The sequence below is a fragment of the Pinus tabuliformis genome, chromosome 4_1, assembly GCF_031772625.1.
Source record: "Pinus tabuliformis cultivar Carrire ecotype Pingquan chromosome 4_1, CPIR1, whole genome shotgun sequence".
NCBI classification, from domain to species: domain Eukaryota; kingdom Viridiplantae; phylum Streptophyta; class Pinopsida; order Pinales; family Pinaceae; genus Pinus; species Pinus tabuliformis.
Genome location: NC_142303.1, coordinates 371,075,496 through 371,103,047, shown reverse-complemented (window position 1 = coordinate 371,103,047; position 27,552 = coordinate 371,075,496). Strand labels below are relative to the sequence as shown.

At 40.5% G+C, this 27,552-nt stretch overlaps 1 pseudogene; it reads left to right on the top strand.

Moving 5' to 3' along the window:
* The window catches only part of LOC149175851 (putative sucrose-phosphate synthase 3), a 33,620-nt pseudogene extending 7,009 nt beyond the window's left edge, over positions 1-26,611 (top strand).
* The last annotated feature ends 941 nt before the right edge of the window (positions 26,612-27,552 follow it).

The window sequence follows — 27,552 nt, the reverse complement described above, 5'->3', positions numbered from 1 at the left end:
TCCCAGTCCTCTCCTGCAGGCAATGGGAGATCTGGATCTCCAGTAAAATCCGTGCCCGCATAGGGCCAGTCCTCGATGACAATCATCTGGTGACGGAGCCAGATAAAGAACTCGGGCCTCCAGGCCATCTGCTGGCCCCCTCCTCCTCTGGGCATGAGTTCTGCCCATCGATTCAATCTCGACTCCCGTGGCACTGGATCTGCCACTATACCCCCCTGTACCTGGAATATCAGCAGTCGCTCCAAGAAGAACGATACCACGATAGATCCGTATCCGAACTGTTTGTTCCCATCACGCTTACACTTGGTAAGCTGCCTTTTGATGTTTGTCGTCACTGCCGTGGCCCAATCAAACAGTGTAGGTTGGAGACACTCAGTTGCCAGCAGCAAATGATTTTTGCTGGCCTCGTGGGGCGCCTGTACCCCAGCTGTCCGGGTGATAGTGAACAAAATCACTCGTAGCACCAGGTCGGGAACCATGATAATATCTACTTTGGCACTGTTTGATCCAAACTGTGCCCCAGGACAAACTCTTTCCATCACCTCTCCCATCTTCTCCCCGGAAGGCCTGCTACCAGTCAAGATGGGCCGTGCACCTCGCCGCGATAGACCAGTAATAAAGTAGACATCGGAAACATCTAACTCCAATGTCTGGTCTTTCAGGCGAAATACCTGATCCTCCGTATCCCAAGCATCCACGATGAATCGTAGCAACTCAGGTTGTGCACGTAAGTATGAGGTGAGGAAGAACTTTTTCAAGCCACAGTCTCTCAGAGCATCCATGCATGCATCATCCTCCATTGCCATGGCATCCACGGCATCATGCTCTCTTTCTCTCCATTCTATAGCCATTCTGACGAATCCCTGCAACCACAAAGTCGAAATTTTCATCATTAGATCATTGGTGAAATCAAAACTGAAGAAAATTTGCAATTTCAACGGCTAAATTCATGGAAAATTTAGGTCGCACGGTTGGCGCGACTGTTTTCGCAACCCCTTTGGGCAGAAAATCCCATTGGCGCGATCCCGAGCAGGAAACTCGCGCCAATGGCGCAACCCTATGAAATTGCAAATCCTCTTGCAGAGGACTAATCTATGGATGAAAAACTGAAAGAATGGAATGAAAACAAAGCTAAGGATGAGGCCTCTTACCTGCTTCAAACGGCGGCTCGAATGATCTCCTGGATTGATCGCAATCAGCAGTTGAAATTTGCACCCAAAACCCTCCAATGGTAAACTCACAAGGTAAAAAGTGAAAAGTAAATTTATTTTTTACCATTTCACTATTTATAGCATTTTTTGACCTAAAAATACATTAGAAATGATATTTTTTGAGTATTTTTGGAATATTTTTATGTCAAAGTGGGTTTTACGCTGTTTTTTGTATGATGACAGGGGTTGGTGCAACTCAAAGCAATGAAACGAGCTCCTTTTCGACTTTTTCAAGCTCGGTAAAACATGAGAAAAGGTTACTTTAAGGTCCGCTTTCAGCTCTTTTCTGACCATTTAAAGAGGAAAAGATTGCCGAGTTACTCCTCTTGACTCATTAAACGTTAATAAGGGGCGGTCGTTTTAAGTTCTTTTTGTCGACCGTTAAAACATAAAAAGATTACCGGGTTTTTGTCGTTTCAAACTCGTTAATGGTTACGAAACGACGTGGTTTTGATCGCTTTTTTACTTTTTCAGGTCGAAATCACTATTTATGAAAAGTACTCCTCGATCGTAATGGTCGGGCGGTTCTTTCGGGCATTATTTTATACTTTTTCGGGCCCGAGAGACACAACTTTACGAAAAAGGACACCCCTGGAGTTTCCTTTTCTGCTGTCTTTTCAAACTCTCTAAACATGAAAAGACGCCGAGTTCTTCCTTTGTCAAACTCGTTAAAACCTGATGACATCGGATTTTGTCGAAATGACCTACCACAAGCATATGCTATCCCCATCAAGCTTGTTAAAAATAATTGGGGTACTCGCCAGAAATGGCGGGGGAAAAAGGGAACCATAATTACCGTCGTGTCGGCAGTATGTCGCTCTTGAACATGGCACTTCTCTGCTTTCGTGTCTGGGTGGGGATATCTCATCTCATATTTTTCACTTGCTTCCGTGGACTTGGGTACTCCTATTTGACCTCTCATCTGCTCATTGCCTCGTCATCATGACCTCTGATACATTGATGTCAAATACTGCCAATTCCATTGACGTGCCGCCGATATGTTCAAGAGAAGTTGACCTCTGCAAAGAAACAACCTCCCTCTGATAGCTCGCACAATCTTGATTCACAACATTATCTCTCTGTCTCGTGTCGATGATGTGGGAAACATTATGGCCCACCTTCGATCAAGGTCACTTCCTGTCGACTTCAGCTCATTATCCAGGAAGTTGATCTAGAGACTCCCTTCCGGTGCCTTGGAGCCTGCATGCCTCAATGGCAGGTTCTTCGTGTTCGACGTGAGGTTTTCATCATTGGCCTCCGATCGAATGATTCTACGAGTGTTCGACGTCAGAACACTAATTCACACGCCGTAGATTGTACCTATAGTACCTTGAGGGCCATTGTCATTATTGGTGGTACCTCTCGCGTCTATTAACAGTTTTCAATATTGACTGGTAATCAGACGATGTTCATGCATGTTCGACTTCAGCTCATATATTCACATGCTTGAACTTGTACTTCTGTTCGGGTCGAGATGGAGCGCAAGACCCTGGATTGTGTCTGTTGTAATCCAGGCGTGATTCTTGATACATGACTCATTCACTGGATGGCTGCGACCATACCTGAGTCAATTCATTGATCCTAACCAGATGGCTGCGTCCATACTATGGATCTAGATTATCATGTACTCTCTTATGGATGGCTGCGACCATACCATGTACATCATGTATTTGAGCTATCAGTTGTATCTCTCAATGCAGATTCTCGGCGGTAGCTACATGTGTTCTTGTAAAGCATTTCATCCCTCTCTCTCTCTCGGGCGTCATGCTTTAGGGGGCATCTGTTACACAGTAATTTTTCACCATTGGTCACCGTCCCTGTTACCCCTGTTTCCGTACATTGGAGGATGCATTCCGGGACCTGTGAGCAGTGACATAGCCTAAAAACACTTGCATTATGTTCCCCTGAGTATGTACTTCATGTTCCCTGAAGACACCTTCTGCAAATTATCCCTGAAAAGTGCCCTTTTTCCATTGGCGCGGGTCCACAGTGTCTTACCCACGCCAATCACTGAGATCCTCAAAAGGGGGTGTGACCATTGGCGCTTTGTCTTAGAACAACACCCGCGCCAACCAAGTTTGGTAATGATTTTTGACAAATGCGCACCCATATGTTTTTTCCCTTCAGATCACGAAGTCTTTTGAGGATAAAATCCATCTGATAGAGGTCGAGAGTCATCATCTATCCTTGACATCTATCCACAGCAGCTTTTCGGAGATAATGTCAATCCACAATGGGTGTCCTAGTGCATTGTATCTTCCTCCCTTCTTCATCTATAAAAGTCTGTCCTCATGCATTAGACAAGCTAGTTTTTGAGTAATGCTAGTTGTGATTATGCTTGTCTTGAGTGATAGTAAGAGTCTTGAAGCATAGGGAGGCTATGCTGCCGGAAGTCTGAGAGAGAGAAGGTCTATTGCAAGACATACATAGCTGCTCGCCCAGCCAGAGGATAGGTTCAACGTCAAAACCTTGGTTGTATCTTTCTCTGCTTATTATTCATTAATAAACGACTACTGTTATGGTTCCAATCTCATTGTTCATCATGATAATGTTTGGTTTATTTCCTTTCTGACTGAAATATAGTTGTATGTTAGTGGATTTTATGCTTGTTCTCGTTTTGTTCTTTGCATGTGCAGGTATCCATACATGGGGATCGCAAGGATTGTGACCTGCCGGAGCAAGGGAATGAGAGTATCAACTCTTCTTCGACATTAGCGTTGGACTCCAGGTTGGTTCTCGTAATCCACTTTTAATATGCAACTAGGAACTTGCGTAGTAGCGTGATTTGATTGTTGCTAGTCCCATTTTGGGCTAGTGGGATCGCCTCTGTCCGCAGAGGGGATTTACCTCTCCAACAATGATAGTACTATTGATACTTGTGTTTCACTTGAGCATTTGGTAGATGAACCATATGCAGGGAAGAGCAAAGTCAGTTTGCTGATGCTAGGGAGCATCTTACCATGGATGTTTATGATGAGACCTTGTATGGAGAAGCAAGGATTGTTGATTGTTGCAGGACTTGTTTGGGTTGTTTGTGACCTTGTGGTAGAAGGTACAAGGGCCCGTGACAAGGGAGGAACATGATGATTGTTGCGGAGGATTGGGTCATGCTTTAGCCATATGGAGAATTGGCTAAGTGCCCGGCATGACTCATGGATAGATTGGAGGGCACACTCTTGAGGTATGATGATGCTTGGGTGGACTTCTCATGGCCGAGACCAAGAGCAAGTCTTGGTGGAACCTTTAGTGGGGGAGCTATGATGGAAGGGACTCGTGATGATGATATGGTTGGGTGACCGAGTTCACTAAACCGAAGATTGCAGACTTGGATGAGGATGACCGATTGTTGTGATGGGTCTACTTGGTTGGACTACATGGGCAGCTTAGTCATGGACATCAGGTTGGAGACATGGAGCATGGCAGTCTTATGCAGGGACATTGTGCAGGAGCACTTGTAGAGGTGTCATTTATGGGCATCCAATGGGGAGTGCCAAGGTAGGGATGTTATGCAGGTAGATCTGTTGATGTGACATGGAGACTTATTATTTATGAGCCGATGGAGAGGTTGTGCACTTATGTACAACAAGGCCATGGACTTGGATAGATTTGTGAGCAGACTATGGAGCATTCCTACTACATGGAGAGCTGAGGCATCTTGTAGAGACCTTTGCGCCGAGACTTGTATGCTTGCTTAGATGTTGGTTGGGGATGACTCATGGAGCTCATGATGACATGAGGTTGTGACTTCCAGGGAGACTTCATATATGGTGGACTTGGAGGATCTGATGCATTGAGGAGCTGAGGTCAGAGACTTTGATGCAGGTGCATACTTTCAAGTACATGCATGGGTGTGGCTTGGAAGAGTGACTTGATGTGGAGGATCGATGTGAGACACTTTGGAGTGATGGAGTTACAATGATGATGATGATGCCTTGGTGGCAACACTTGGGCATGGGTTGAGCCGAGACTCAACCACTTTGACACATGGGAGTTGATTGATCTATGATCACGGGCAGCACATGGATAGATGAGACAAGTAGATACTTGTTTCTATGGCAGACTTGAGGGATGACACATTGCGGATATGATGGAGGTTGCTTCATGGAACTGGATGTGGCACACCGAGAGTTGGAGATTGATGAGATGATCTCTTCATATTGAGAAGATACACATATGGATGATGTTGGTATAGATGTGGCTAATTTCATGCAGCACATTAACACTAAACATCATGGACAACATGTTGCAGATGAGATGAGGGCTACTTCATGGACCTGAGCATGGCTTACACTTGTATGGAGATGGATTCTTGATCGAGTTGAGGATGTGACGGGATGTCCTGAGAAACGACTGATGGTGGCATGAGGATGTGCATTCCCATGGTTTGGGTGTGACAGTTGGATTAGTGTACAGGATGATGTTGCTATTGGGATGAGATGTTGGCACATGGTAGATATGTGTTAGCACTTGTTGGAGTATCATGGCAGAGGTTCACATGGTGACACATGATGGGGTCGACACGGATGTTGCAGTGGAGATTGTGACAAAGGGGTCGATGATCATGGATTGAGAAGATATCTGATGTGCGACATACCGATGAGGTGTATACCTTGGTATGGGGAGCTTGGTGACAATTGGTTGCTGAGGTGAGACATGGTGGAGATGGAGCTCCACATATGTTGCAAGGATGTTTGCAGTATGTGGAGGAGTTGACATCATGGATATTGTTGATCTTGGTGGATGGCTACCAGGATGATATGTTGTCGAGGACGATAATGATTTCAGGTGGAGGAGGATGTAAGGTCCTTGGGTGTGCGACGCGTTTGGGTGCCGGGCAGACCGGGCACGGGCGCGGGTATGCGACGATCCGGAGCGCACGACGGGCGCATGCGAGCAAACGGTGAGCTGGCGCACACGACGGGCGCGCGCGGGTGAACATGCGAGCTGAGGCACACGACGGGCGCACACGGGTGGATAGGCGAGTTGGAGCACATGCGGGTAGAGCGACAGACTTGCGACGAAACAAAGTGACAAATGAAGAGCGATGGAGAGTTTATACCCCATGGAGCATGGGGCAAGACATTTGGAGGCCGACCCATGATGGAGGGCAGGCCGACATATTTTGCAAGCACTTGAGGGTGTGTAAACGATGTGTTATAGACATTTTTGGGCACTCAACCCCAAGCATAAAATGTCCATAAACCAAGGGCTCCTATGTCCCTAAAAGTGTTGTTCCAACCCCTAAAAGAACAAGGTCAACTGATTACAGCTTCTCCCAAAAGTTCTCCACGAAAAACTACTCAGAACTGGTCAAAACTGGACCATTTCACCTGCTCCATAGGCAAAGTGTGTTGCATCTCACCTAAATACACACAGTGGGTGCGTTGCATTTCAAAAAGCCCTTCTATGGGGTGCGATGGGCGAGAAGGGACAAATGGCAGTGTCAATCCGCGAGGTGGAGAAGCATGGAATCTTCCAGAAACTTCTCCTATGACACTTGCCTCTCTGAATTCGACCAGGGATGAGTAAGAGATCATCAATCTCCAAGTGGAATCAAGAACTATCAGAGGGAAGACACTAATCAAATCACAAGCTGACTCATCTCCCTTGCAGACATCTATATATGGATCCCTCATCCCAGAGATCCAGAGGCTGGAATTTTGCATCTTGTAAGGAATTGCTATTGGTTTCTTGAGGCAACATCATAGTGTTGGGTGATCTAAGCTTTTCATGAGGTGAAGAAGGGCTTCTTGCTGAGAGGATGATGCTGGGTCAGAACAATTGGTTGTAACTCTCTTGGATCTTTCTTGATTATCAATAAAGCTATTCAAGTTTTCCTGCATACTCTTGTGTGATTTATGTTTTATGCATTTGTACGGTCAATTTACATCTGGTCCTAGATTGTTTATGATAATAGATCTATGTTCTCGTATAGTGTTATGCTGCTTTGATTCTGCAAGTACTCTGTGAAGCTAGGTATACAAGAAAGCAAGTAGAAAAGGACTATCAGAAGAGAGAGGAATCGAGCAAGGAACCAAGCGCAAGACAGAGGTTGGTCTCCTTTATTCTTCTCTCATCTATATTTCATAAAGGAAAACGAAAGTAGTTTTACTTTGTTTGTTTCTAAGGTAGCTACCAGCCTTAGCAGTTCTGCATAGACACTTTTCTCAGGTGTACTGCTGGCCGCACAGGACCAACATCTGCATGAGCACATGAGTTCTGATTAGTCTTGACAGAGTAAAGCATAAGGACATTATAAAAGAAAAACGATAAACAGAAATATTGTCAAGAATTTACCAATGGCACCCCATTGTTCGCCAACCGGCAGTACCAAATCCGGGTCACCCCGGAAGTCCATACCAGCATATGGGTACTCGGAATAAACCATCTCCTGACGCTCGAACCACCCGAAGAAGGTATCAGAAAAGGAAATCTGAGACTGACCAGCATGCCTAGACATATGGTCGACCCATCTCTGCATACGTGGTTCAGTCGGTGGAGGTAAACCAAGTGCAATATACTGCGGCTGCATCAGTGGTATCTTTTCCAAGGCAAAGGCAGTCAAAATAGAACCATATCCAAAGTTCTTCAATCTTCCGTTTTTCACCTTGGTCAACTGTTCTTTCATCACAAGGAGTACTGCATCACACCAGTTGAACACCTTCTGTTCGAGACATTCCAAGGCATACTGCATATAAGAGCGGTTGGCCACATGAAGAGCTGCACCACCAACCATCCTACCAAAGGTGAACAGAATGGTCCTCAGTGACCTGTCAGTGATATCTCGAATGATGATCTTGCCGTCCTTACTTGGCTGAGATCCCTCTCTGCAATACCTACGAATGTAATCTCTCACAGATTCACCCCCACGGGCCGAACCTGATAAGGAGATGGGGGCACCCCGCCTCGATAAGCCGGTCAAAAAATAGATGTCCACGACAGTCAAGGGGATGGATTTGCCCCTAATCTGGAACACCTGGCTGATAGGGTCCCAAGCATCGAGCAAATACTGCAGCAAGTTGATTTGTTGCCTCATGCTAGAGATGCAGAAAAACTTCAGAAGGCCACAGTTTCGTAGTGCGTTTACTGTAACCGGATCATGTAAAGCAAGCATGTCATCTTCTTCATGCTCACGTTCTCGCCATGTAATGGTCATTTTGCTCCAATAAATCTATGAAAACAAACAAGAGAAGAGTTAGATCCTGATTTCATGAGAAACAAGCAAAAAATTCCATTGAAAACTGTGCATAAATTTCCTTGCGCTCATTGCACCTACAGTAGTGTTCTGGGTGCATTGCATGTCAATTGACCAGTGGACAGGCCAACATGCAATGCACTTTTCGATATAGAAAGGGTGCGATGGAGCCAGGGCGAGTTTTTCAAACCCTAGAGGCTCAGAAAAACAAGAAATCAAGCTTAGAATGCAAAATGGAAAGGATGAAATGAAAGAGCTCAGGTTTAGCTCCTACCTGGTCCAGATGGTGCCGAAAATCGTCCACAGAATCTCCCGGAATCAGCTGGTGAAAATCAAGGGAGGAAAGCACCTCCAAAGCTCCAACAAGCCAAAGTTCAAATGAAATGGTAAAATGAGAGGTAAAAGCACTTTTAAATTACTTTTTACATAATTCGAGTAAAATATTAGTGTCCTAACTCATTTTTCAAACATATATTGTTCATTCATAACTAGTTTGATGAAGCAATTGAGCATGTAGTACAATCTTTGAAGGAACAAAGCTATTAATGGTAAAGTCAAGAAATGACCGTTATATCGAGCAGTTTTAACGCGGACTTCATGCTCGTTAAAAAATAAACATAAGCAATGAGCAAATATTTCTCCCGGCGTTTAAGCTCAATAAAAAATGAACCAATTTCCGGTAAATAACCGTTGTGAATGTAGTACTTCATCCTTTAAAGCCTTGGTCGTGTTCTCATCATCACCTCCACTCTGTATTGGCCGATCATTCACCTCCATTTGATTGTTTACCCCTTTTGAGGAACAGCTGCGAAGAGTGATCCTATTAGCCATCCTTGTAACATTGTCGTGATTGGGAAATTCCAAACCTTACCTGGAATCAGCTGCTACCCAAATTTATCACTCGTTCCTCAAAGACGAGTCTCCTTTAAGCTCTTTTCAACTGACTTGTAAAATATGAAAAGGTTGCCGAGCCATTGGCCTCTCCAGCTCGTTAAAGTGACCGGAAGTGCTATCCCTCCTCTAGATTTTAATCTTTTTGGACCTGAGGGATTATTACACAAAAAGGTCGAGCACTTGTTTTTTTCGGCTCATTAAAAGTACCGAAAATTCATCCCTTCTGTATTGTTTTATACTTTTTCGGACCTAAGGGATTAGATGACGAGAAAGGATTTTTGGAGTTTCCTTTACGTCCCTTTTCAGACTCTCTAAAATTGAAAAGGACAGAGTTATCTTTGTCGTTAAACTCGTTAAAACCTAATAGCGACAAAATTGTCCATAACAGACAAGAACGAGTTTCACTATCGCTAGGCTCGTTAAAACATAGCGATGGGTTTGCCCGAAGGGAAAATTATAGAACAAGCATATGTTATCCTCCTCAAGCTTGACAAAATTAAAGAGGTACTGGTCAGCAATGACTGGGGAAAAATTGGGAAGAAAACTTGAAGAAACTTTGTTGGTAGCAAGTCGCTCTTGAACATGACACTTTCACTCCGCATCCAAGTCGGGTTGGGTTGTTCCATTCACTGGTCACATCACCATGGTTCCATCACACCATCCACATTTGGGGTTAATGCTACCAATCCATCATGTCAGTGTCGCCGATATGTTCAAGAGAAGTCACTAAGAGAATTCACCTGTGTCTCACCCGCTGCAATACATTTACACTCCATTCTTTCATGACCGCCACCCTGAACCTTATATCACCAGATTGTTTTCACCTCCATTAAAATCATTTGCTCCGTTCCATGTCATTGATGTGGGATTCATTAAGGCCCTCCTATGACGGATCGCTTCTTGTCGACATCAGCTCATTATCCAAGAAGTCGATCTAGGAACAACCCTTTCAGTACTTTGAAGCTTGCATGCCTCAATGGCAAGTTTCTCACTTCCGGCAACAGGTTTACATCAATGGCCTTTGACAAAAAGATTTTGCATGGTGTTCGACGCCAAGTCCTTTATTCACACCACGTGAATTGTACTGTAGTACCTTGAGGGTCATCATCATTATCGGTGATTCCTCTCGCGCCTGTTAACAGCTTACATCATTGGCTGGTAATCAGGCGATGTCTTTCCATGATCGACTCTAGAACATCTCTCACATGGATCGACTTGTACTTTGAGTGAAGATCAAACGAGATTGAAGACCCCGGATTTAGTTTCATCCATCCGGGCTGCGATATATATTCAGGAAAATAAAGACATCAAATGTACATCATTGCTGCACATATAATCATCCAATCTAAGGGATGATGGCTCTACCAGAATCATCAGTCTACACTCAGACGATTGTCTGTCCTATGTACATGAAAATGAATTTATAAAGCTGAGCATGGGAATGCCCGCCTCAGCTAGATCATGAAAATATTATGAAGATAATGTATTGTATTGTATCTTATTACAGGTCTCTTCCAGCTTGAAAGAACTTTGGATCCTCATGATAAAGCATTTCACCCGACATCAAAAAAGACTAACGACCTCATGCTTTAGGGGGCAACTGTTATAGACATTTTTGGGCACTGTAACCCCAAGCATAAAATGTCGATAAACCAAGGGCTCCTAAGTCCCTAAAAGTGTTGTTCCAACCCCTAAAAGAACAAGGTCAACTGATTACAGCTTCTCCCAAAAGTTCTCCATGAAAAACTACTCAGAACTGGTCAAAACTGGACCATTTCACCTGCTCCATAGGCAAAGTGCGTTGCATCTCACCTAAATACACACAGTGGGTGCGTTGCATTTCAAAAAGCCCTTCTACGGGGTGCGATGGGTGAGAAGGGACAAATGGCAGTGTCAATCCGCGAGGTGGAGAAGCATGGAATCTTCCAGAAACTTCTCCTGTGACACTTACCTCTCTGAATTCTACTAGGGATGAGTAAGAGATCATCAATCTCCAAGTGGAATCAAGAACTATTAGAGGGAAAACACTAATCAAATCACAAGCTGACTCATCTCCCTTGCAGACATCTATATATGGATCCCTCATCCCAGAGATCCAGAGGCTGGAATTTTGCATCTTGTAAGGAATTGCAGTTGTGTTAGGGTCCCACCCTAACCCCCTTATTTATGTCATGGGATCACGTCATAGTCAAGAGTCAATAAAGCCCATATTAATATTTGTAAGTGGTTAACCCGCAATTAATGACGGGACCACAGTTAGTTGCAAATGGGCCGTAGTATTAGATAGATGGTATTAATAAAACCCACGGTATTGGCCCGTGGTATTGCATGTATGAGTCATATATCAAGGATAGAGACTCCCTACAAGGAGCATCGTGTCTTATTTTGTAATCGAGCTCTGCTCTATTGGAGGTTGCCCCCTCGAAGAGGCATGTGAACATTGCTCTTTGAATAATAAAATCATTGCTATTCTGTGTTCTGGGTATCTTTTCTTCGCATATTCTGTGTTCTGGGTATCTTTTCTTCGCATATTCTGTATCTGGGTATTATTTTGCAGGTTAAGAGCATAACAAGTGGTATCAGAGCACTTTCCAGGGCTCGGTGGGATCTCCAATTTTTAGCAAAATTTTTTTGGCTAGAGACGTGTTCCGGCGTCTTTAAACCACGGGATCTATCGTTGAGCGCATAAACCTGCGGATTTGGGGAGGCATGCACGCAGGAAATACAAGAGGTGGTCACGTCTGTTGGACTCCCTTGTAATCCCTGTGGGTACCCCTTCGAGTAGTAGCGCATTAGACAGAACCGCGCACGGACTGTCTTCCACGTACCCTCTGGGTATATAGGAAGCCCCCTAGGCTCCCTTGAAACCTCGCCCTAGATAAACCTTCGGCCGTCTTGTGGCTATAGTACACCAAGAATAGCACTCGGAGAGATTACTCGCCCGTACGATAGGGTAGTCGGGTTGTACGGCTAAGGGTACGGTCGATCCTCCTTAGTTAGAGCCCTGAAACATTGGGCCGAGTACTACTGTCAGACCCTTATGTATATTGCGATCTGTAGCACCTGACACTCCTCTCGACCATAGTTCCTTTTTCTATCAGGGATCACACATCAGATCCGTGTGTGCAAAGACGTGCTGCAGCAGCAGACATCAGTCCCGCAGCTCCATCAGATCCGCAGCAACAGTTGTTCCACCATTCAGATCTCTCAGATCCACCAGATCGGAGTTGTTGTGCAGGGTTCCTATACAGGGGAATACTTTTCGCAGGAATTTTGGCAGCATTGACATTTTGAGGATTTGGCGACTGCAGTATTGATCAAGAAGGAGTAAAACTCCGTTAGGAGTTTTCCAAAAAAAAAAAAAAAAGAAAGTCTGAGATCTTCCGGGGCGCTTATTGGTGATCTAGCCCATCAGAATCAGGACGACGAGCTGAGCAAGGTGGTACCATTCAATTTATTAGTAAAAATTTTTAGGCGGTCCCAATTTTTCATCAGGTTGGTGTATGGTAGAAACTCGCGCTCAAGCGATGGCCAATGAAAGGATGGACAAAATTGAAGACAAGGTGACCTCCATCCAAACTGTGATGGACAACATCCAAACTGAGATTCGCGGAATAAGTCTCCAGGTACAGCTAGCACTCTCGAAGGGCAAGGAGCCAGCCCACGAGGAGGCGTATAAGGGCCATGAATACCATGAGGGTGAATCTAGCCACTCTCCTCACGTCTGGCACACCCATCCACCACCCAGTCAGCGACCTCCCAAGTTGGATATGCATAAATTTGACGGTTCTCACACGTCCGCATGGCTAGCACAAATGGAGCAGTATTTCCAATTGAATCATATCCTAGATGAGGGGACTAAGCTTATGGTGGGGACCATGTACTTGGACAATGAACGATGGCAATGGGGGGAATGGCATCAGCGTTGCAATGGAACTTTTCAGAATTGGGCCCAATTTACCAAAGCTCTTCGAAATCGCTTTGAACAGGAAGACTCTTTTTTGGGGCGTCTCACTAAGCTCCGACAGACGGGTACAGTGGATGAATATATTACCGCTTTTGAAGCCTTAGCCTTCCGCACTAAGGGTCTCACAGATGAGTTCTACATGGAATGTTTTATCAGCGGTCTTAAAGAAGCCATCAAAGCTCAAGTTCTACTCCACCACCCTCCCACGTGGACAGAGGCTTGCTAGGTAGCTCGTAAGGTGGAACGTGCATTAACAGCCCAATCTAGCCACCCCAACTTCCCCGCTAAAGGTCGTCCCCCACAGGCTCCCAACACGACTCAGACACTTAAGGTTCAAAAGGTGTCACCTGCGGAAATGGCTGAAAGAAGGAAGCAAGGACTATGTTACTGCTGTGATGAAAAATATTCCCCGGGTCATAAATGCAAGGAGCCCAAGTTTTTTCAAATAGATGCCACTGACTACAGCTCCACCGAGGAAGATCCACCACTTGAGGAACCAAAGGCGATCGAAGAAGACAACCAAAAGGAGATTGTATCTGACGAACTAGTTATTTCGCTAAATGCGTTGGCAGGAATTTCTTCCCCTCAAACTCTCAAAATCAGGGGTTTTCTTAAACATCGCCCAGTAGTAGTCTTGATTGATAGTGGAAGTACCCATAATTTCATCCATCAAAAAATCGTCGAAGCAACGTATTGTTTTGTACGGGCAATTTCTAACTTCCAAGTCCAAATTGCAGATGGGGGCACAATGAGATGTGAAGGCCGCTGTGAAAATGTCAAACTTCAAATGGGGGATTATCAGTTGAAAACCCACATGTTTGCCATACACATGGGGGGATGCGACATTGTCCTAGGCGCTGAATGGCTCCGCACTCTTGGGCCAATCACAATGAATTTCCAGGAGTTATATATGAGTTTTAAGCAGAACAAATCCACACATACCCTCCGTGGACTCCAGGCGGGAGCCCCCTCTGTCATCAGCTCGCATCGGATGGAAAAATTGTTAAAAAAGGGCCATCATGGAGTGGTAGCTCAATTTAATGCCATCCAGGTAGTCGAAACCATGTCTCTGCCAATTCATCCTGAGATGCAGTAGATTTTAAATAACCATCGGACGGTCTTTGACAAGCCTCATGAGCTTCCACCCTCGCGAGGAGAACATGATCATAGCATCACCTTGGTTCCAGGGGCCCAACCCCCAAATGTGCGGCCATACAGATATCCGTTCACTCAAAAGAATGAAATAGAAAAAATCATCAAGGAATTGTTGGAAGCAGGTGTCATTCGTCCCAGCATTAGTCCTTATTCATCCCTAGTGGTCATGGTCCTCAAGAAAGATGGGGAGTGGCGGATGTGTCCCGAATTCAGGGCCCTCGACAAGTTGACAGTCAAAGATAAATTTCCCATTCCGGTGGTTGACGATTTGCTGGACGAACTCAATGGGGCTCAATTCTTCACTAAGTTGGATCTTCGCTCCAGCTACCACCAAATTCGCATGAAGGAAGTCGACATTCCCAAGACGGCTTTCAGAACTCATGAAGGCCATTATGAGTTCCTGGTCATGCCATTTGGTCTCTATAATGCCCCTTCTACTTTTCAGAGTCTTATGAATCACATCCTCAAACCATATCTCAGAAAATTTGTCCTTGTCTTCTTTGATGACATTCTCATCTATAGTGGCACTTGGGCGGCACATCTTCAGCATGTAGAGCTACTCTTGCAACTGCTCCGCAAGCATAAATTATTTGTTAAGATGTCTAAGTGTTCGTTTGGCATGGAAGAAGTTGAGTATTTGGGCCACATTGTGGGGCGTGAAGGTGTCAAGGTGGACCCCAAAAAAATCCAAGCAATGCAAGAATGGCCTCAACCTAAGACTTTGAAGAGCTTGAGAGGATTTTTGGGTCTCACAGGCTATTATCGTAAATTTGTCCGCAACTATGGCCGCATAGCGAAGCCCCTCACTCAACTCCTAAAGAAAAATTCCTTCTTCTGGAACGAGGAAGCACAACAGGCATTTACCGCTCTCAAAAACGCCATGTGTTCCACTCCAGTCTTAGCACTACCTGACTTCACCAAATCCTTTGTCATTGAATGTGATGCTTCGGGTACAGGTATTGGGGCAGTCTTAATGCAGGAAGGGCGACCATTGGCCTTCACAAGCCAACAACTCAGTGGGAGGAATCTGGGCCAATCTACCTACGAGAAGGAAATGATGGCCATCTTACATGCAGTCGAGACCTGGCGACCTTACTTATTGGGGCGACGTTTCCAAATCCGCACAGATCATCACAGTCTTAAATATTTTTTGGAGCAATGCCTATCCTCCCCACAACAAAATAAATGGTTAGCCAAAATGCTGGGATATGATTATGAGATCATTTACAAGAAAGGGAAAGACAACAGTGTAGCAGATGCATTATCGCGCCAATTTGAGGAGGAAAGTACTCTGCTCGCAATTTCCCTTCCCATTCCAGACTGGATTGAAGAGGCTCGCAGGGAATGGTTTTCACACCCAGGGCTCTCCCAACTCATTTCTCAATTGCAGGTAGATCCTAATTCCAGCAAGGGCTACTCGTGGCATAATGATATTCTTCGCTACAAGGACAGAGTCGTAATATCACCAACATCTACCCTCAAAATTCGCATTTTGGCAGAATTGCACTCATCTCCCATTGCAGGACATTCGGGCTTTCAGAAGACATATGCTCGCACCAGAAGATCATTCTTTTGGACAGGCATGAAAAAGGACATCCTTACTTTCGTAGCAGAATGTGATGTCTGTCAACGCCACAAAGGGGAAACCGTCAACACACCAGGCACATTACAACCATTTCCCATTCCGGCATCAGTTTGGACGGAGGTTTCTATGGATTTCATTACAGGCCTTCCAAAGTCAGGGAACAAGTCAGTCATCATGGTGGTTGTGGACCGACTGTCGAAGTATGCTCATTTCTGCGCCCTACCCCACCCATTTACACCAACTTTGGTTGCTCAATCTTTCATAGATCAGATCTTCAAATTACATGGCATGCCCACTTCTATAGTGTCCGACCGTGACCCGATCTTCACCAGCAATTTTTGGCAGGAACTCTTCAGAATACAAGGCACTCAACTCAAACTCAGTACTTCATATCATCCGCAAACAGATGGTCAAACCAAAGCCGTCAACAAATGTCTAGAAACCTACCTTAGGTGTTTCACTTCAGAAAAGCAACACCTTTTGGCACAGTGGTTACCTCTGGCTGAATGGTGGTATAACACCAACTATCATGCCACCACCAAAATGACTCCCTATGAAGCAGTCTATGGTCAACTTCCGCCTTCCCCTACTTCTTATCTCAAGGGGTGCTCCAAAGTACAAGCAGTGGATCAACTCCTACAACACCGCGCAACCATGCTCGCCCATCTTCGCGAGAATCTTCATCAAGCTCAGAACCGCATGAAGCAACAGGCCGACCAACATCGCTCAGAGCGCCAATTTCAAGAAGGGGATCAGGTCTTTTTGAGGCTGCAACCATATAAGCAAACATCACTCAAAGACAAGGGTTGTCAAAAGCTCTCTCCAAAATTCTACGGACCATACCAAGTACTTCAGCGCATTGGAGAAGTGGCTTACAAGTTGGCTTTGCCACCTACGGCAAAAATCCATCCAGTTTTCCATGTATCGTGCCTCAAGAAAGTGATTGGGAACAATTGTCGAGTTCAAACCAGTCTACCTGAATTAGACGAAGAAGGGTCAATCTGGCTTCAACCCGAACAGGTTCTAGACACACGAGACAAGCACCTGTGCGGCCGCATGATTAAGGAAGTCCTCGTCAAATGGAAAGACACCTCTCCGGAAGATGCAACTTGGGAACCGACCACTATTCTGCAGCAGTTTCCGCAGCTTCAGCCTTGAGGACAAGGCTAGTCTTAAGGGGGAGGGCATGTTAGGGTCCCACCCTAATCCCCTTATTTATGTCATGGGATCACGTCATAGTCAAGAGTCAATAAAGCCCATATTAATATTTGTAAGTGGTTAACCCGCAATTAATGACGGGACCACAGTTAGTTGCAAATGGGCTGTAGTATTAGATAGATGGTATTAATAAAACCCATGGTATTGGCCCGTGGTATTGCATATATGAGTCATATATAAAGGATAGAGACTCCCTGCGAGGAGCATCGTGTCTTATTTTGTAATCGAGCTCTGCTCTATTGGAGGTTGCCCCCTCGAAGAGGCATGTGAACATTGCTCTTTGAATAATAAAATCATTGCTATTCTGTGTTCTGGGTATCTTTTCTTCGCATATTCTGTATCTGGGTATCATTTTGCAGGTTAATAGCATAACAAGTTGGTTTCTTGAGGCAACATCATAGTGTTGGGTGATCTAAGCTTTTCATGAGGTGAAAAAGGGCTTCTTGCTGAGAGGATGATGCTGGGTCAAAACAATTGGTTGTAACTCTCTTGGCTCTTTCTTGATTATCAATAAAGCTATTCAAGTTTTCCTCCATACTCTTGTGTGATTTATGTTTTATGCATTTGTATGGTCAATTTACATCTGGTCCTAGATTGTTTATGATAATAGATCTATGTTCTCGTATAGTGTTATGCTGCTTTGATTCTACAGGTACTCTGTGAAGCTGGGTATACAAGAAAGCAAGTAGCAAAGGACTATCTGAAGACAGAGGAATCGAGCAAGGAACCAAGCGCAAGACAGAGGTTGGTCTCCTTTATTCTTCTCTCATCTATCTTTCATAAAGGAAAACGAAAGTAGTTTTACTTTGTTTGTTTCTAAGGTAGCTACCAGCCTTAGTGGGATTAGCAGTTCTGCATAGACACTTTTCTCTGTAACACGATGGTTGGGTGGTCGGCTGGGTAGCCCCACCCACATGTTACGAAGGCTATATAAACAATGCGTTTGGAGGCATTTGACAAGCAATCACTCGACAACAACTTCGCACAAGAAGTGCGCAGATCTAATGCGCAGAAAGGCAAGGAGAAGAGCACATAGCTCATGCGCTTAAGACTTGGTTAGTGCACGGAGGTAGCTCGCACTTGGAGTTGGGCGAAGGCGTTGGGCAAGGTGTGCCCGTGGGTCGGTTGAGGCGTGCACGATGATCGTGCAAGTGCTCGTTTGTGCCAAGTCTTGGCGTGGGTGTCTTGGTGGCTCGGGTGAGCGCCCACCCATCGTGCAAGTGTGCACGAAGGTGAACAGAAGTTTGCATTGATTGTAAAATTGGCTAAGTATGAAACTTGGACTTCCAAGTATACTTGTAAGAGCTTGTAATATTGAAGATTGAATAATACATATATTTCGAGCAGACTCATTGTTCAGGGAGTTGCCCCTCCCTTTATACTGTGCAATTGTGTTCTTGTTATAATTGCTGTTGATAATGAATATGTATGGGTGTTCATTGGTATAAAGGATAAACATAATAATACTTGGTTGCGAAACACAAACTAAGTAGGAGACAGTGAATTAGGCGTAGTCCATGAACATAAGTATTGGTGAAAAGAAAGTGTTCGGTGGTGCCGCACCTCGCTAAGAGCGGTTGGAAGATTACCGCCGGCTTGGGGGCGTGACACCCAAGGTGGAAATTATGGATTCTATAGAGGTGCGCTGATTTTTCCAATAGAAGCACCTCCCCAATAAAACAAAAATGCAAGACACAAATACCTAAAAGTAGCGAGCTAATAATTATCCCAGGCCATGGGTGTGCACACTATCATCTGAGGATCAATAAGATCCCTAGTAAGATCCCTAGAAACATAATCGTTGACCAAAAAATCCCCTTCACCAATTGAGAAACTACACTATCAAAACAGTACAGCAGGTTGCTCAACCTACGTTTAATATCTTCACCTAGGTTGAGAAAATATTGTAAATTCCCCACTTACTTATCCTTAAAAGATGAGAAGCAACAAAGTCCACAATTGAAATAAAGTCTCTTTTTCCTAAATCTACTAGAAATAGACAACCATTTTTCATGTTTCCTTACCAATTATAAATCTGAGAAATCTGAGTATGCACGTTGCCTGCCTTCTCATTCTATATCTGAGTAGTATGCACGTTCCCTGCCCTCCCATTCTAAATCTTTGTATTCACGTTCCTGCCTTCTCATTCTCTAGCACAAAAATCCCCTTTGGCACCTCAAAGAGATTGCATCAAACACAGTTAGCAGAAGGTAGGTAATTTTTATGATTCGAGTGTAATTTTTATATATATATATATATATATATAATTAAATAAATTTACGTTCTAGTTATAATTATGATTTGATATCATTGCTTAAATTAGAAATATAATTCGAGCAATATTTTTTTAATTGAATAGAGCTTATGTTGCATATTATTTATGATTTGATATCATTGTTTCAGTTAGAAATATAATTCGAGCAATATTCTTTTTAATTGAATAGAGATTATGTTGTATATTATTTAGCTTTTTAATATTGTTTATTTTTATTAATTATGTTCTATATATAGTTTTAAATTTTTAATTAGATAATAATAATAATATTTTTTAATTATTAAAAAAATAATTATATTAATAATTATAATATGGTATATATTTATGTTAGTATAGATTTAGTTCGTTTTTGGTTAAATTTTTTTGGGTGTAAATTTTTTTTGGAGTTTAAAATAAAAAATGTATCTGTTAAGATTTTTTCTTGGAATTTAAGGAAAATTGGCAAAATAAAATATACCTAAAAAATGACCAAAATTTAAAATAGTGACACAGTTTCAAGTGTTTTAACCATTAAAACTTATCACAAAGTCCAAAAAAATCTTTGTTGAATTTCAGGGAAAATTTACAAAAAAAATAGGAACAAAATGTACAATAGCCAGAGTACTTCAAGAGTTTAGTTAACATTGGAATATTTTACATATTGATAACCCATATTGATATTTTAAAGTTGATATAAAATTATATTATGTCATGTGGACATCAAAACATTTTATTTATTTATTTATGACTCAGAGTGAGTGAAATATTTTACCACATTGAATTGTAATATCAAAAACAAATTGAGTGACTATAATGAAGTTAGGATTATTGATGTTTTATAATGCTTTTAATTAAAACTAACTAAACATGCATATTCATTTTTGTATATTTCTACTTTGAGCACAAAGGAATCACACATGACCGTCATGGAGTGTTGGAATTTGGATTTTTCTTTACCCATCATATAATTTTTTTTGACGTTTTCAGTCCTTATGCTTCCCGTCAAGAAACTTCAAGTTTAAAATGTTTCCCTTCAAGAGTTATGTTCTCATAATAAATTAACCCTTCATCAATAAATACTTGATTAAAAAATTAACTTTCAAGAAACGTTATGTTTAAAAATTTTCCCTTCAAGAGTGATGTTCTCATAATAAATTAACACTTCATCAATAAATACTTGATTAAAAAATTACCTTTCAATACGTAATTATGTTAAAAATTTCAGATATTTATCATAAAGCAAAAAACAAAATGACCACAACACACAAATGACTTATTAAATCTCCAATTTTGATATGAAATTGCATGGAACACTTATAGTAAAATCTTTGGAATCTGACATGCCATAGCATTTGTATATATGACATATGACTAAATAAATCTTATAAGACATATAAGATGACCAACAAAGTAAAATCACTTAATATTATCAATAAAAACTCAAAAATAAATTAATTTAATATGGTTTATATTATAATTTATATAATTTAATATATATTACTCAATTTAAAAATAAATTGTGGGTCTCTTAAAACATTAATAATCAGATAACAACAAAAACTCATTAAATCATACCATGTAAAGAATAAAACAAAACACTTAAATTGGCTCAAAACCATAAAAATCTTATTTTAAATTTATATTTTAATTATATAATTATACTTGAAAACAAATATTCTTTAATGTGGTTTTTTCCGATTTTTTTTATTTTTATTTTTTTTATAATATAAAACTCACCACCGATCTTTAGTGAAACGACAAATGCATTTACTTTTCAGAAACTTTTGTCTTGAAATCAATAAAGTTTGTGTATACAGGTTTCGTTGAAGTAGAATATAGACGTCCATTCATCATGTCCATAGTAAGACTGGATATGATATCTATATGTTGAAATCAATTTGTGCATGTGAACTTTAACCTAATTCTTAAACATCATGCTTTTCACGCGTTGTCAAGGGTCTTTTACTGTGGTGAGAATCATAGAGATTAACTTTTGTGGTGGAATTCATTTAAGAACATTTCGATATTTTATTTTGGTATGAAATGTAAGTTATGTGATTACTTGTAAAAATAGACTTATGTGTCTATTACTTAAGATCTTTCTTAAGTAATCAAGATTTTTTAGCTGTATATGTCTTATTATAGCAGTTAAGGTGTTCATGGTGGGAATGAATGGGATTAATTTGACAAGGATATTCATCAACTTAATGTTAGTAGGTGACTTCACGTTATTGTTATTAGGATAAAGATAAAGTAGGTTCATAATCATATATTATCACATATAAATCATCACAATAATTGTAAGATAATTAACAAAAAAAGGAAGATATAGTGATATAATTAATTATTAATATAAGAAATTCAAAGGTCCATAAGGGAGGTGGGAATGTCAAATGTAGTATACCCACCCAATAGCTATTTAACTATTTATAGACAACTTGTGGGTTCATTTATGTATTTGGTGATCACACGAACAGACATGTGTTTTGCAGTTAACCAACTTAGTCAAGCCATTGTTAAGGAACCATACTTTATTGGAAGGTAGCTAAACATGTGTTGAGATACCTCAGAGGCACCACTCAGTTTGGTCTCTAGTACAAATAAACAAAGGGAGTGAAGCTTCAAGGATTCACAAATGCAAATTGGGTAAGGAGTCCATCTGACAAAAAAGCACATTAGGGGGAATCTTCAGTATTAGGTCAACAACAATTTCTTTGTACAATAGGAGGCAGAGATCAGTTGCACTTAGTTTAGTAGAAGCATAGTACATGGCTTCTAGTCAAGTAGCCCGTGAGGCTCTATGCATGAGGAAGATCCTTGTTGGGTTATTTGGTCAGCAGATGGATCCTACAGTGATTTACTATGACAATAAGAGTTGTATCAAACTCTCTGAGGATCCAGCTTTTCATGATCACTCAAAGCATATCGACATCCAATATCACCATCTATGAGATTGTGTGCAGAGGGGAATCATGTTGATGGAGTACATTCCTATAGAGGAGAATGATACAAATATTTTAATAAAGGCATTGTCAGGATGAAAATTTGAGTTTCACAGAGTCAGGATTGGGATAGCAGATAATCCCTTTCTTGTTGAGAGGGAGTGTTGAAAAATGCAACAAGAAAATCCTAATTTAATTTGTCCTTGCCAAGCAGCTTATGCTTCCCATCTATGCCTAGTTGCACCTCTCTTATCTTTGCCTTCATGTGCTTGTTGCATATATCCCATCCTCACTTACTACTAAAAAGCTAAATATTGACCCCTCTAGCTCCAGATCAGGAAACTACCTTTGTTAAATATCATCAAAATATTCTTTCAAGGAGCAACTATTGGTACATGATTGTTGTTTTCTATTCTACGTTTCACTACTTTCCCTTACTGTAACCACCTTTCTCCACTATTTTTTGCGCTATCCTGGGTTCTCATTTATTAGCAACCCTTCCCATCCTACACTCAAAGAGGGTTTTGTGGGGTTTTTATAAGAATAGAACACCTCCTACTCAACTAAGCCTGGATTTCATGGAGGTCCCATTGGAAAATATACTATAATAATTTGTTCAAATTATGCCTTTCTGTTTTCATGGCATGATTTCTCTCCTAACAACAAAGGTTAAGGGAACAGCTTCATGTAAGGGAATGGAAACATTAAATGAAATCATTATGTGTTATAATTGTAACAAATAATACTTATGATGAGAAGAGGAGCTTATTTTAGGTTTGAATTTTTTCTTTTATAATTCTTTTGCAGTCAGTTTTCTCTTCTCTTTCCTTGTCCAATATTCCATACTGAGAATAGAAGTGTTAGATGTAAAAATCTTCATAGAAAAATTTACTTTGTTGATTCTCTAGTTTGTGATTAATATGCCAGTTTGCATGGCCTAGTGTGAGGGTAGAATGTGGAACTTGGTCGTGATTCTGATACAAGTGGACAGGTAAATTTATTACAAAAGATTTCCATTTTCTTTTATTTTTCTTCAACTATTTCTACAATACTCAATAGTTGTAGTCAATTTTCTCACAAATTAATTTAGAAAGGTAGGGGATCAAAGCATGATTACCTTATTTCACTAGGAGTATAATTGGATTACCACCAAGTGAAACATGTGTTCATTTCTCATGCAGGTGAAATATGTTGTAGAGTTTGCAAAAGCACTTGCGAAAATGCTAGACGTGTATAGAGTGGACTTGCTAACATGTCTAATATGTTCTCCTAAAGTGGATTCTAGCAATGGAGAGCGAACTGAAATGTTGAATTTTGATCAGGATGAAGACATTCTAGAGAGTGGAGCGGCATACATAGTTTGAATCCCTTGTGGATGTAAATAAAAGTATATTCAGAAAGAATTATTATGGCCATACATTCCAGAGTTTGTAGATGGAACACTAGGTCATATTCTTAATATTTCCAAAGTATTGGGAGATATGATTAGAGAAGGCACACCTGTATGGACTTATGTAATCCATGGCCACTATGTAGATGCACGAGTGTTTTTTACTTCTTTATGGTATTCCGAACGTTCTAATTGTTTTGACAAGTCATTCTCTAAGCCAAAATAAACTAGAACAATGCTTGAAACAAGGATCACATTCCAAGGAAGATATCAATGCAACATACAAGATCATGCGTAGGATTCAAGTTGAAGAATTGTGCCTTGATTTCGCTGAGCTTGTGGTCACAAGTACAAGGAAAACAATTGAAGAACAATGGGGTCTGCATGATGGTTTTGATTTGGGATCGAATAGAAATCTTAGACATCAAGAAAAACATCTTGCACATTGTTATGGTTGTTACATGCCTCAAATGACGGTAAGAGAAAATAATGACACTCCTGTTGACATTAAATTGCTTTTTGTGTCAATTTGTTACATGGGGATTTACCCATATGCTTATTTAACTATGTAGGTAGTGTGTTTCATTATCAAATGTGGAAATCATATTTTTCCTTGATAATTATTCCATGAGTTATTAGGTAAAAAAAGTACATGACATTTAGGTGGTGGGTTTTGTTTTACATATATATGCTTTGTTGTAGGTCATACCTCCTAGAATGGACATCAATAATGTTGTAATGCAATATTAGAATTCAAATAATGTCTCTGTTCAATTCCCCAAATCTCCTTTACAGGGTGAGTTAAGCATCAGGGCAAGGTTTAATTCCTTTTCACCATTTAAGATTTCACATACTAGAAAAATTATATCCCTCATTCCACATACGAGGGGCATAATAACATTTTGTATTTTTAGATCCCACAGTTTTTGAAAAATCCTTCAAATCCCATAATTTTGGCTCTTTCTTGACCTAATCCCAAGAAGAATATGGCCACTTTAGTCAAGGCTTTTGGTGAATGTATCAAATTGAGGAAGCTGGAAAACTTGGTATGTCTTTTCTTGGTTCCTAAATTTAGCTTTTTCTTTAGAGGTATGTTTTGTGGCTTTGCCCTTGTTTGATAAGTTGATAAATGATATTTTAGTTATCCATTTCAAAATTGTAGATGTTGTTCATGGGAAATTGAGATGATATTGATTAAATGCCTACAAGAAGTTCTAGTGTGTTGACCACTGTCCTGAAGCTTATTAACAAATATGATTTATATGGAGAAGTGGCATATCCTAAACATCACAAACAATTAGAAGTTGCTGATATATATAGGATTGCAACAAAGAGTAAGGTTTTATAAAACTTCCTATCAAACTACAAAATAAACTATCCATTATTGCACTTCTAATAGACAGAAAATTTGAACCGCATTTTTTGTGGGTGAAACAAAAAGAAAAAAAATCTTGTCTGCGTAATTTTGAAATGATGATGATTTTGTGTCTAGGGTGTTTTCATCAATCTGGTCCTGGTGGAACCCTCTATTTTGACTCTCATTGAGGTATCTTGACCAACCTCTTTTTTTATCATTTTCTTCAAGATGAAATTTTTTCAAGAAGATACCAATATATCAAGTTTTGATATTATGACCATTCTGGTAGTTTTGGAGTATTTTGAATATAAGAATTCAATATATATTAATTTTACATACTTGAATGCTTCTCTTTGAAATGATCCAGAACTAATGGCATAATGTTCATAATATGAAAACTTGAAACATATGTATCTTCTAGATTTAAAAGAATATCATTTCTTTTTCATTTAGAGGCATGATATATGAAAGGATGCTTCAATGACTAGTATATTTTCTTCTGAGTACTGTTGAAAATTTCAATTTTATATTTGTGTGTATTTATGTATATGTATTCATATATATGTATCCAGAAAAGAACAATATTTGCATAAAAGTACAATTTTTTAATCTATGTTTAGTTATGGAGCATTTCAGAGAGAAGAATTCAGTTACAAAATAGTGAATTGCATTCCATTTTTCAAGGAACTCTTTGTTCATAAGGAAGCAATAAAATGTATTAGTTTTGATAGTGTTTCCAAGGTTATGTTCTCCAAATTTCACAAATAACTTCAGAAGAATCCTTCCATAATTTCATAGTAGAAATTTGATTGAAATAATTTTTGGTTATGTAAAGAGTAACACATGTCATGCTTCCAATTTGTTATAATGTAGGTAGCTGCACATGGATTACCTATGGTTGTCACAAATAATGGATGATTTGTAGACATTCAATGGGTATATTGAAATTTTCTCCATCTAATATAAAAGTTTGATTGGATCTTACATGTGATTGATCACTAAAATTGGTTTATTGTTGTGCAAATGTTGAATAATGGTATGCTAGTAGATCTCTATTATAAAAAGGAAATTGCAAATTCTTTGTACAAACTAGTGGCTGATAAGAACCTTTGGGTTTAATGTAGGCAAAATGGTCTGTAGAACATTCATCTGTATTCTTGGCCACAACATTGCAAAATATATTTTTCAAGAATCTCCCAATGTAGAATTCGACACCCCCAACGGTGGAGTGAAAACGACCAAAATAAAAATATAGATTCCGAATCAAATAGTGGTTCATTCAAGGATGCCCTTGATACATATCTTCAGTTCTCATTAGATGCAAATAGGCCTTCTCACTCCAGTTCACTTAATAGTCCCTTTGATCTTGATAAACTTATCAAAAACGAAGAGAACATGGGAGGTATTTCAGAACACATTAGGATGATCTTAGAGACGACTTAAGGACAATTAGTATAAATTTTGGAAGACAAATGACGTGAATTAATAGGAAGAACAAAGTATATATCATAGTATTAGCTTATTTTCTTCAAGGAAACTACTTCTCAGGTTAAGAACATGTATGTTTGTGATTGCAGTGGATTGGTATTATGATTTTGGAGAACCCCTTTTTAGTAGACAAGATATTATCATCCAAGCAATTATGAATGCAGTTCATTCCATTGGAAACTTTTCATCTCCTATGTTCATTTTATCTACTACATTAACAGTTTCAGAAACAATTTATATGTTTCATTCTATTGGAATCAAAGCATCTGCATTTGATGCTCTAATTTGCATCAGTGAGAATTAACTTTTATATACAACTGGTTACAATTCATATTCACCCATATATCCACATCCAGACTATGATTCTCATATTAATTAATGCTCGGGTGCAAAAGGACTGAGAAAAAGCATGAAAAAATTGAGAGGTCCAGAGAATTCTCAATTCCTAGTGGAAGATCTTGAAGCATCTAACTTCCATTGCTTGATCTATCAAGTCAAGAACATATCCATTGTAAGTTTCAATTCTAGATGTCATTTTCAGTGACTGGTTCTTGTTCTATGATTGAGATTTAGCATCTTGAAAATCCAGAAAAACATTGGTTGTTGATTTAGGCACTTCTTTACTGGTTCCAATTTGAAGACACTAATATCCTATTGTAAACAATTAGAATGGAGTACATGAGATAGCTTTATTTATGCTAGATATTAGGGATCCATGACAACTATTAGTAGGATAAAAATAAGATTGAAGACTATCATTGAATATTAACTAGTCTTGTTAGCTTGTTAACATTTTACTTGGGTATTGTTTTACTAGGCTACCAAAGTAGATGAATTGAGGTGGCAACTAAGAATTAGATGTTTGAGATTCCATGTGGTTTACACTCAAAATTGCT